The 10,615-nt window shown below is 35.3% G+C and overlaps 1 protein-coding gene across 13 annotated transcripts in view; it reads left to right on the top strand.

Moving 5' to 3' along the window:
- Positions 1-2,278: 2,278 nt before the first annotated feature.
- The window catches only part of LOC115223391 (multiple PDZ domain protein), a 758,365-nt gene continuing 750,028 nt past the window's right edge, over positions 2,279-10,615 (top strand). For 9 of the 13 annotated variants that reach the window (XM_036512487.1, XM_036512482.1, XM_036512489.1 and 6 more), the window contains exon 1: positions 2,282-2,508. The gene's annotated coding sequence lies outside the window, so the exon portion shown is untranslated. Of the gene's footprint in view, positions 2,509-10,615 lie in introns of all 13 variants that reach the window. The other 4 variants (XR_005003540.1, XM_036512490.1, XM_036512481.1 and 1 more) reach the window with 3 other exon arrangements.

Below are 10,615 nucleotides of genomic sequence, written 5' to 3'. Positions count from 1 at the left end.
GAAATAATGCCCAAAATGCAGTAAATTTAAGAGACCAAAAAAGTAAGATGCAAAAGAGATATTTTCATATTTGTCTCGACTGAACCAAGAAACCCCCTCCCCACTGATAGATCTAAATAACAAAGCGAACTCAGTGATAAAAAATCTACAGATGGGAAAGAACATATTACCACCATGTTCTTAATGATGAAATTAACCTCTCTGTCTATATATCCACCCTCTTTGTAATGTTAGCAAATGAAATAAGTATAAGAATGCGCATTGTCCGTTTAATTAAAAAAAATTCTATATGTGGCTGAAGATTGCTTGACATTTTAAAACTGATGTAATACTTACAGTGTTTAATAAAATGAAGTAGCATGAAACAATTGTACTACTCTACCTTGGATATACTTGTTGCTTATTTTGAATATATATATATATATATATATATATGTATATATATATATATGTATATATATATATATATATGTATATATATATGTGTATATATATATGTGTGTATATATATATATATGTATATATATATGTGTGTATATATATATATGTATATATATATATATATATGTATATATATATGTGTGTATATATATATATATGTATATATATATGTGTGTATATATATATATATATATATATATATATATATATATATATATATATATATATATATATATATATATATATATATATATGTGTGTGTGTGTGTGTGTGTATATATATATGTATTATAATATATATATTCTTCACATTGTCGTGTAGGTACTGTTTATACATCGTTCAGAGATTTATTATTGCTTGTTAACACTTTTTTCGAGATCAGTGACTTTTCGTCACTGGAAAAAGGATATATGTATTTGTATTGGGACCCCTTCGTATCGAAGACCGGTGATTGTCGTGCACTGACGACGGATAAATATTCAGAAACCCGGGTGTGTGCGTATCACGTCAAGTCGACGATGGGAAGGATGGCTTCCCTTTGCAAATACTGATAAGGCACAGATTGTGTGTCAAAAGCCAGCTGGAGAAGATGTTCTCCTGGGGCTACAAGCAACAGTAGCATCCACCCTTAGTGGTTAACCACATGACAGGCTTCTTTCAGTTTCTGTCTACCAAATCTACTCACAAGGCTTTGGCCCACCTTGCGCTATAGCAGAAACACTTATCCAAAGTGTCATGCAGTAGGACCGAATCTGGAACCATGTAAAAAACTAATTGAAATTTTTTACTTGTCAATATCTTTGAGTCCATATATACATACATACATGTATAAATTATATCTTTCTAAATATTATACAATTGTATTTTGTGTCTCCAATCTTGAAATTGGAGTTCCATAACAGGAAACCCAATTTACAATAATTGGAAATCAGTGAACATTATAATGTATGAGGGAAATTTGTTTTGCGTTACGAAACTTTGCGTTACGGCAGCAGTTTTAGATGTTCAATGCCTCTGTAACGCGGGGAATACCTCTATTGGTTGCATGTGTTTACGAATAAGGTTGTAGTGTATGAATACAATTCAGGAAGTGACGCCATTTTGCAGTGAGGGTTCAGAGTTCAAGGTGACGTAGTACCTAGATTTGAATGAAGTTCACTATGGGAGGAGTGTCTAAGTGAAATATAGAGGGGGATACAAGTAACAATGAAAGTAGGAGGAAGTGAAACTGTAGTAGCAGTAATAGTAAATATTGTTTAACCCCAGGTCAAACCAGATTAAGCGGACCGTAGTATTAATTAAAAGAAAAGATTGTATTATTGGATTATTATTATTATTATTATTAGCAAGGTGTGTGGCTGGCTGACTGAATGAGGTTGAGTATTAAGTAATCATCTATATATATATATATATAATATATATATATATATATATATATATATATATAGATGTGTGTGCATATCTATGTCTTTGTAAGCATGTACATATAAAAAAGAGAGAAGGCGTCTTAGTGACGGGGTAAAAGCGACGAAAAGAGATAATTGAGATTAAGGTAAAGGATAGTAGAGAGAGTGGGGAGAATGGGTAAGAGAAACACTAACAAAACAAACACACATATACTCAGATAAGTATACACACAAACTTTTATTTACTTACACAATACATATGCAATACATACATAATTCACACACTCACACAGATATAGATATATACGCAAGCATACACACATGCTCACTCATGGTGAAAGAGGAAAATAATTAAACGAACAAAAAAAAAGAATTAAAAAAATATATATATATAACAACAATAATAACAGTCCACCTTTCGTTATATTTTATATACAGCAACTGTAAAAGTATAAATAATAACAAATTACAAAAGAAAGACAAATAATAGTTATAAAATTTGTTCGTCCTGTGTGTGTGTGTGTGTGGATTTCCCTGTTATTACCTTACCTGTAATTAAGGCCATCAGGTGGTGTCAACAGTGTGCTGGGTGTCCTCTTAGTTGGACAGAAGAAAAAAAAATCGCAATATATATATTTAAAAAAAAACAACAACGAACGGGGTAAGGTGTTTTCCAGTGCCAATTTATAAGCTTTTAATTATTATTTTCATTGCTTTTTTGTAATATATATTATATATATATATATATATATATGGGTCTTTTTATTTGTATACGTATGTTTATTTTGTGTCATAGTTTGGCTCTATATGTACACATTTTTTTATTTTTATTTGAGAAAAACGAAAGTGTTAAATAACCAATTGTCCGGCTTCTCTGTGAATAGCTAGAAATTCCGCTCACTTGATGAAATGCTCTAAATATGTTTAAATTAAATAAATTAAAACCTTATATTTATATCTACCGTTTCTTCTACATAGGTTACATATATTTGTGTGCATGTGAATAGACGTTAACTTGCACGCACTTTTAAGAAGACGTGTTTAAAGTTAAACATTACACAGACACCTGTAGCCTTTAAAATTAGACACACACACCTGTGTGTGTGTATATATATATATATATATATACAATATACACACACACTTTCAAAGATTTTAAATGTTTACAAATGACTTTTCTCAGGTGTGTGCTTCAATCTCACACCGCTTTATAACAATTGACATATGCCCCCAGCATGATCACCGCAGTTGTATGACTGAAACAAGTAAAAGAATATTAATTTGAAGTTATCTTGAAAATCTAACATAGAATTGAAGGATAGGCGAAACATTGCCGATGTATTCTATTAACGTTTATAAGCAAACCATACATACGTAGATACAAACACATTTATGTGTATGTTTTCATAAACTTTAGTCTTCCTATGCAACAATCACAAAAACGCACCCAAAAACGTGTTGGTTTTTAACTATAATTTATTTGTGCGTATATATATATATAATATATATATATATATATATATATATATATATATATATTCGTTATCTAAAAAGATGTGAAATTCAAACAAAAATTAATAAAGCCCTAATTTTCTAAACGTGTGTGTGTCATGTTTCCGAATTATGTTTCTAAGAAATTCCCTTTGAGGAAGTGATTGACAGTGACTTCGAAATTTCGACTTATTAGCCGTCATCAGCTGCGATTCGTACACCAGACTTCGAAGTCACTCTCAACTATCTTCTTTATTTTAATTAATTCAATCTTTTGTTTACAAATGCCAGTTCATTATTGTGCTGGCTTGTGAGTCTACGCACTCACACAAAGCACATATTTCATTCTGCTCACAAGTGTGTATATATATATATATATATATATATATATATATATATATATATATTATATATATATATATATATATACACGTACTTATGTACCGTATGTACTCGCATTTTATTTTAAAGGACCAGTTCTGTGACATTCTCGGGGACCCAGGGACCTACAAGTAGTTTTTCTACAAGAGTCCACTTATCATTAAACAGACCAATACATCCGCTACTTGATGTATTGACATCCTTATTTTAATTGTGGCTCCAATTTCCTACAAATCTCAACCTTCAATTTTAAGCCTCCCCGCTGCTCACACCGTGTGGATTTTCCCCTTGCACATGCGGCCATGCTGGAGTACCGCCCTGAAGGATTTTAGTCGAACAAATCGGTGCCAAGACTTTATTTTTCTTAAAGTTTAGTACTTATTCTATCGCTGAGTTACGGGATCTCTAACATTGGTTGTCAAGACATACACACCCACATACGACGGGCTTCTTTCAGTTTCCGTCTATTAAATCTGCTCACAAGGCTTTAGTCGACACGAGGCTAAAGACACTTGCCCAAGGTGAGACGCAGTGGCACTGAACCCGGAACCATGCGCCTATATATATATATATGTGTGTGAAGGACCTATAATCCTTTAAAGGATGCTAGCATCCTAGTTCTCCGGCTTATACAGGTGTTCAGTGAAAACTAAATATATTATATATTATTTATTTGTGTTTGATATTGGCGTGTGTGTCTCTCTCTCTCTACATATATATGGCAGTTACGTATATATTCGGCCATAGAGTGACTAATGGTTTCGTATCCATAAAGGGCCTAGTCCCATGGATGCGAAATCATTGGTCACTATGACCGGACATATACTTAACTGCATATAGGTACATTACTACTATATGCTTTAGAGTACTTCTTGTTCGGATCATCATCATCATCATCGTCGTTTAACGTCCGCTTTCCATGCTAGCATGGGTTATATATATATTGTTGGTCACTTGTGATTTAAACTTCTTAAAATATTCGTTTCTCCGTGTAGTATAAATATGCAAATGCTATAAACTGACCCGACACCAGTTGTTTACCTGTCTATACTTTTATTATTACATACAAAATTTGTGTGTGTGTAAACCCAGGGTAACCCCATAAATCGGCCTACACCAGAAATATGTGTGTGTATATATATATATATATTGAGCAAGGATTTCGCGTCGTCCAGGTACAAATAAACGTTTCAATAGAAAACTTACATTTTATATATGTGTATATGTGCACCTGTATGGCTCGGATATTAATGGTTAGAACTATTACCCTAACTACGTGGTTTATTATTCACCTACAATGTGTGTATAATAAGGTAAACAAGCGCCAAACAGGTGTGGTTGGCAGAGTCATTAGTGCGTCGGACAGAATAGTTCGCGACATGGGCGGACTGAGAATATTAAGGGCTCTCGGGCATAACTGTTTACTGGGCTCCTTTGAATGTGTGTTTTAGTAGAGTTAATATGTAGAGTGTGGGCCCCTCAGCTCCGGGCCCTCGGGCAGTGCCCGATTGACCGACGGCTGTTTCCGCCCCTGGTTCGCGATATTTGTTCCGACTTCTCTGTGCTTTCAGTTCAAATTCCGCTGGATAAAAGACCAAGTTTACCTTTCATTCTTTCGGAGCCGACCCCCCTCCCCCCAAAATAAAAAATGTCCAGAAGTGGATCGGAGGAACTGCAAGAATGTCAGACCTGTTGCTTTTTGGGTACTTGTACCGGCTCTTTGTGCTCTGGGTCCAAATCCCGTTATGGCCGATTTGTGTGGTAGACACAACCTGTTACCTATTTTAATTCTACCACTTGGTGGCATTATGATTGTCTTCAGTGGAGTCAATACTCTTAGAAGCATCAGGGCCAGTTTTCCGGTTTGAGGATGCCTTCTTCTCTCCCACACTTTGGAACCACTGCAACGGGTCACGGGAACTGATTTCCGTTCTGTACACACACACTTCGGTGTGCATATATATAATTACGGCGAGCTGGCAGAAACGTTAGCACGCCGGGCGAAATGCCTAGCGGTATTTCGTCTGCAGTTACGTTCAGGGTTCAAATTCCGCCGAGGTCGACTTTGCCTTTCATCCTTTCGGGGTCGATAAATAAAGTACCAGTTTCGCACTGGGGTCGATGTAATCGGCTTAATCCCTTTGTCTGTCCTCGTTTGTCCCTTCTATGTTTAGCCCTTGTGGGTAGTAAAGAAATATATATATATAATTACGACTGTTCAACTCAGGATGAGACTCAGAACAGACTGTCAACTTTATGTATGATAGACATTAGCAATATATATTCTACTTCACGTAATGAGTTCTCCATCAGATATTTGCACTTGTAACATCACAAAATCTCTGTTGGTCTATCTGTCTATCCTGCTGTCTACAGCTTTGCGTGTTTGAATGTGTGTGTAATATGCGTGTATGGAGTGGGTATACAGTGGAAGCCGCTTATTGTGTTCATTTTGGGAGGATGCCTTGTCTTTTCATATAACGGTAACCATTTGATAATGTATAATTATAATAAATGGCTGCACCTGTACATAGACGTTTACACACTTTCTGTGTGTATGTATATATATATATATATATATGTATATGCACAATGTATACACACTGGTACGTATCAATATATACCTGTATAATGTGTGTGCACTACACGCTGCTGTGTGTGTGTCTATATATATATGCACATGTATACACTGCTATGAAAATGTGTGTATATAAATGGCCTATTTCAATGTCACTGAATGTCTACTCGTTTCACCTTTCGACCTAATGTTTCTTCTCTCTCTTGTATTTATTGACAGTCGGTTTCCCGTGTCAACACATCTCCATTTCATTTCCTTCTCCTACATATAGATAGTCTTACACAATGTCGTCCAATTTCTCTTACGTCCCGTTATACAATGATCTTGTCTTTTATTTCATTTTGTCATTGACTCAGTGAACGCGCCCGATCTTTTCAGAAATAACCAAATATTCCACACCAGGGCTTCTCACGCTGACAGGTACCGAAGAACTTACCACATAGCTCTAAAATGTTAATGAAATTTTAACGACAGCTTAGTAAAAATTTGCACTCATATTACTTTTTTCGTTGTCATTGTGTTTGTTACACAGGTTTTAAAAAATAGGCGATAATCATCTTAACTTTATCAAAAAGTTAGCAACTTATTGGCAATATTTTCAATCTTCATAGGGTTCCTCTTATGAAACACACACACACACACTAGTCATAGGATTCAGTAGAATCTGGCCACATCAACACGTAATATGGCAGAAATGGCTAGGTAGAGTAACATAGGGTTCACAGTGAAGTAAAACAACCGTGAAAGTAACGAGTGTTGGTAGAATACTATAGATATGTAAATACCACATCTAATTTAAACTAGATCCGACTCGGGGCTGGTTCTCGGTCCAATGTTAGTATATATATATATATAGTCAAGCAATATTTTACTGGGTATGGCATGTTGGATTTGTACCGATTATCTGAAGAGCCATCAATGTTGTCTACTGACCATATCTGGCACAAAGCCAATGGTAATATTCTTACCAGTTACATGCCATAACCAGTATTGCTTGATGATATAATAGTATACCTGCTCTTTTACTTACATTGTAATATATATATATTCTCTATAACTGTCATCTCTGAGGAGTACAGGGTTATATTATGGGGCTGTTACCTAACACTCCGTTGGACCCCTAGTGCGAAACCGATTTGTAAGATCGGCCGTAATGGATATATAATACTGTACATTTTCGATTAATATATATATATATAATCCGAAATGCACAGTGTTATATATGCATCACGGCTGATCTTACCAATCGGTTTCGCGCAAGGAATACAACGGAGTGTTAGGCAACAATCCGATTTTATAACCTTATGCTTATCAGAGTTAGCCGATATGGAAAGGAAAGCATAGAATAAACTATCCATGTCGGTTGTTAGGACACTGCATCCTTAAATCCCATGTTTCCCGAAATTTGCCAACGCTACTCCTGACGTTCCTTTTTATGGTTCTTTTACTGTTCCTTTTTCAGTTTTTGTTGTTTTATCCTGTGTACTATGCATACACTTTTGGTTATCACCGATGTCTTTTTATACTTGATTTATTGATACTTAACGTCCTCTGTTTTATTTTTCTGGTTCGAGCTCGACTTTTATGTTTCATCCTTTCCGGATCGATAAAATATGTACCAGTTAAGCACTGGGATCGATAATATCGATTGAGTCCTCTCCCTAAAATTGATGGCCTTGTGCCAAAACTTGAAACATAAAAGGCTGCGGGCTGGTACAGTTATTTGAAAATCGGGAAAATGCTTTGCAGTTTTCGTTTTGGCCCTTTACATTCTTGAGTCCAAATCCCGGCAATGTAAACTTTGCTTTTCATCCCTTCGGGGTCAATAAAATAAAGTACCAGTCAAATACTAAGGTCGATGATATTGACTAACCCCCTCCCGTCAAAATTACTGGATTTGTGCTTAAATCAAAAACCGTTAGCCTTAAATATAAGTTTCTTTATTGGCCACACAGGGCTGCACACAGATGGGACAAGTTACAAGGTAGAGCTTTTCTTTTGGGGGATGAAAAAAACAAAAAACAAAAAAAAAAGGGGTGGCGTAGGTTTTCGATCAAGAGGGATCGTAAAAGGGAAGAAAAGAACAAAAAAAAATAGATGGATTGATTGACAGGTAGCCAGAAGCCCCCCCCCCACACAAGAAAGACGATAGGGAATACCTTTCGTCTGGGGTCTATTCCAGAATTGACTTGTGTTAAGAACATATTTACCTCTTATATGAGTCTTTTTAAATCGTCTTATTACCCCTTCCTTACTGTTTTGCCTTACCTGTTATTCACTATCTCCATTCGTCCCCTCCTTCCCTGACGCTCTCTTTATCTTTGGCCTTCCTACATTTAATCTCTCTTCTCGTTCCTCTTAACCGCATTCACGGTATTGTGTTAGTAATGGAATTCCTAAAATATTATTTCGACGATACCTCCTTCTTTTTAACACTTGCTTGTTCAATGTGTGTGTGTTACTTTTTTCTTCAACCACCTGTCGCAAAACAAAACTTCTCAGAAACTTTACTGGCAGACATGTTTATATTTAATTCTCGTTAGTAGTGTAAAAAAATACATCGTGAATCGCACCCTTTCTTATATATAAAAAAAAGGACGTATTGAATAATGTCCTGTCCTTGATGTTGTGGTCGTGATTGGAACGGTTTTGATCATAGACTTAACTAATTTAGACTAACCTGGGTCTGCCGCAACAAGAAACTGAATAATGTATATACTCTAAATCTAAATAAAAAAAGGGGTTGTCGTGGATATAATGCTTTTGATCAGAGATCGGTACTGACTTGGTACTAAATAAGAACATTGTCTATTACTATTTCTCTACCTCATGTGGTGATTTGAAGTTTTTTTCTTCTTTCTCCCTTTCTCCCTTCGAAGTTTTGATTCTCATCTAATAGGTTTTTTCCCGCTAACAATGAATAAATTAAATAGAACGAGACAATGGAAATAACTCAAAGGAACCAATGACATAAGTTGGTTGTCATTTATTTCAACAACTGTCATTTTCTTATGCATATGGCGTCACTGAGTAATTAACCCCGGTGATATTCTTTTTTCAAATTTTGATTGACAACATTTTTGAAATATTCTTACTGTTGGTAGGAGTAACGGGGAACAGTCGTAATTATTTGCTATAGAAAATTGATTTTAAAAAGTTGTTAATTAATTTAACCTTATTCCTCCATCTCCCCTCCTTTATATTTTTGCCTATCTTTTACTTGGTCTTCAGCATTCAGGGTTTCCTTCATGCAACAGGTAAGTTGTTCGGTTGATACTTCTCACTTACACCCCACGACAAGTCAGTCCTGATTAAAACAACACACTAGCTTGTTACCCAAGCCGTTCCTGGCGTGACCATATCATTTATTTTCATATATTTTTGGTATATTTAGGATTACATTATTAGTGTTCCCCAGTTTTTTCCCCCCACCTTGCTTAAGGTAGGACATGATGTTTGAGGAAGATTTAACCGCTATCCTTAGCAGGACTAAGCAACGGGGTAGAAATTATTCCATTTGTAGTCGAGAAGGTCTCAACTTACGCCCACTATTTTTTTATTGAAAGTTTATTCACGTCTCTTCATTTTTACGGCCCTAAATTCAAATTAATCTTTTGATACGACCCTTTATATAAGTAGACATTTTGTTAATGATTTGTTTTCTCGAGTTTGGGGGGTTTCGTTACTTTTCTAATTAATTTTTATAATTTTAAATGATTATTTTACTTTTGTTTAATTTTCTTTTTCCAATTACGAATTTTAGGGCGATCTTTCGTCTCTAGTAGACCTTTCCGTCGATTTCCGTAAAAAAATTTTTTTTTTACATATGGGCTTGCGGTAACTTTTGAAGTAATATACATACATATACACATACACCGAGTAAAAAATTTCAGTTATCTCTCTCTTTCACACATTACTCTGTCTCTTCACACACACTAACAGAAGCACTTCACTTACACAACATACTGTCTGTCTCCCACATCCCATCAAACACACACACATGTCCATCAATGCTCCCATGCACGGTAACTTCAAAGGAACTTCCCTCGTCATACAATCGCTTTCTCTTAGTCTCTTTCGCTCTCATTACTTCAAAAGTTCCCGCAAGCCCATATGTAAAAAAAAAAAAATTTTTACGGAAATCGACGGAAAGGTCTACTAGAGACGAAAGATTGCCCAAAAGAAATAATTAGGTATTCGCCTCAAAAATGAATCCACGAAGTTTAAATTCCTAATTCGACCTTCACCCCCACCCACTAAAAAAATCCCAGACATAACTATACATACACCTGTATACATAAAGGTCTATTAAAAGGAA

This window comes from Octopus sinensis, linkage group LG23 (genome assembly GCF_006345805.1).
Source record: "Octopus sinensis linkage group LG23, ASM634580v1, whole genome shotgun sequence".
NCBI classification, from domain to species: Eukaryota; Metazoa; Mollusca; class Cephalopoda; order Octopoda; family Octopodidae; genus Octopus; species Octopus sinensis.
This window is presented reverse-complemented; position numbering and strand designations above follow the sequence as displayed.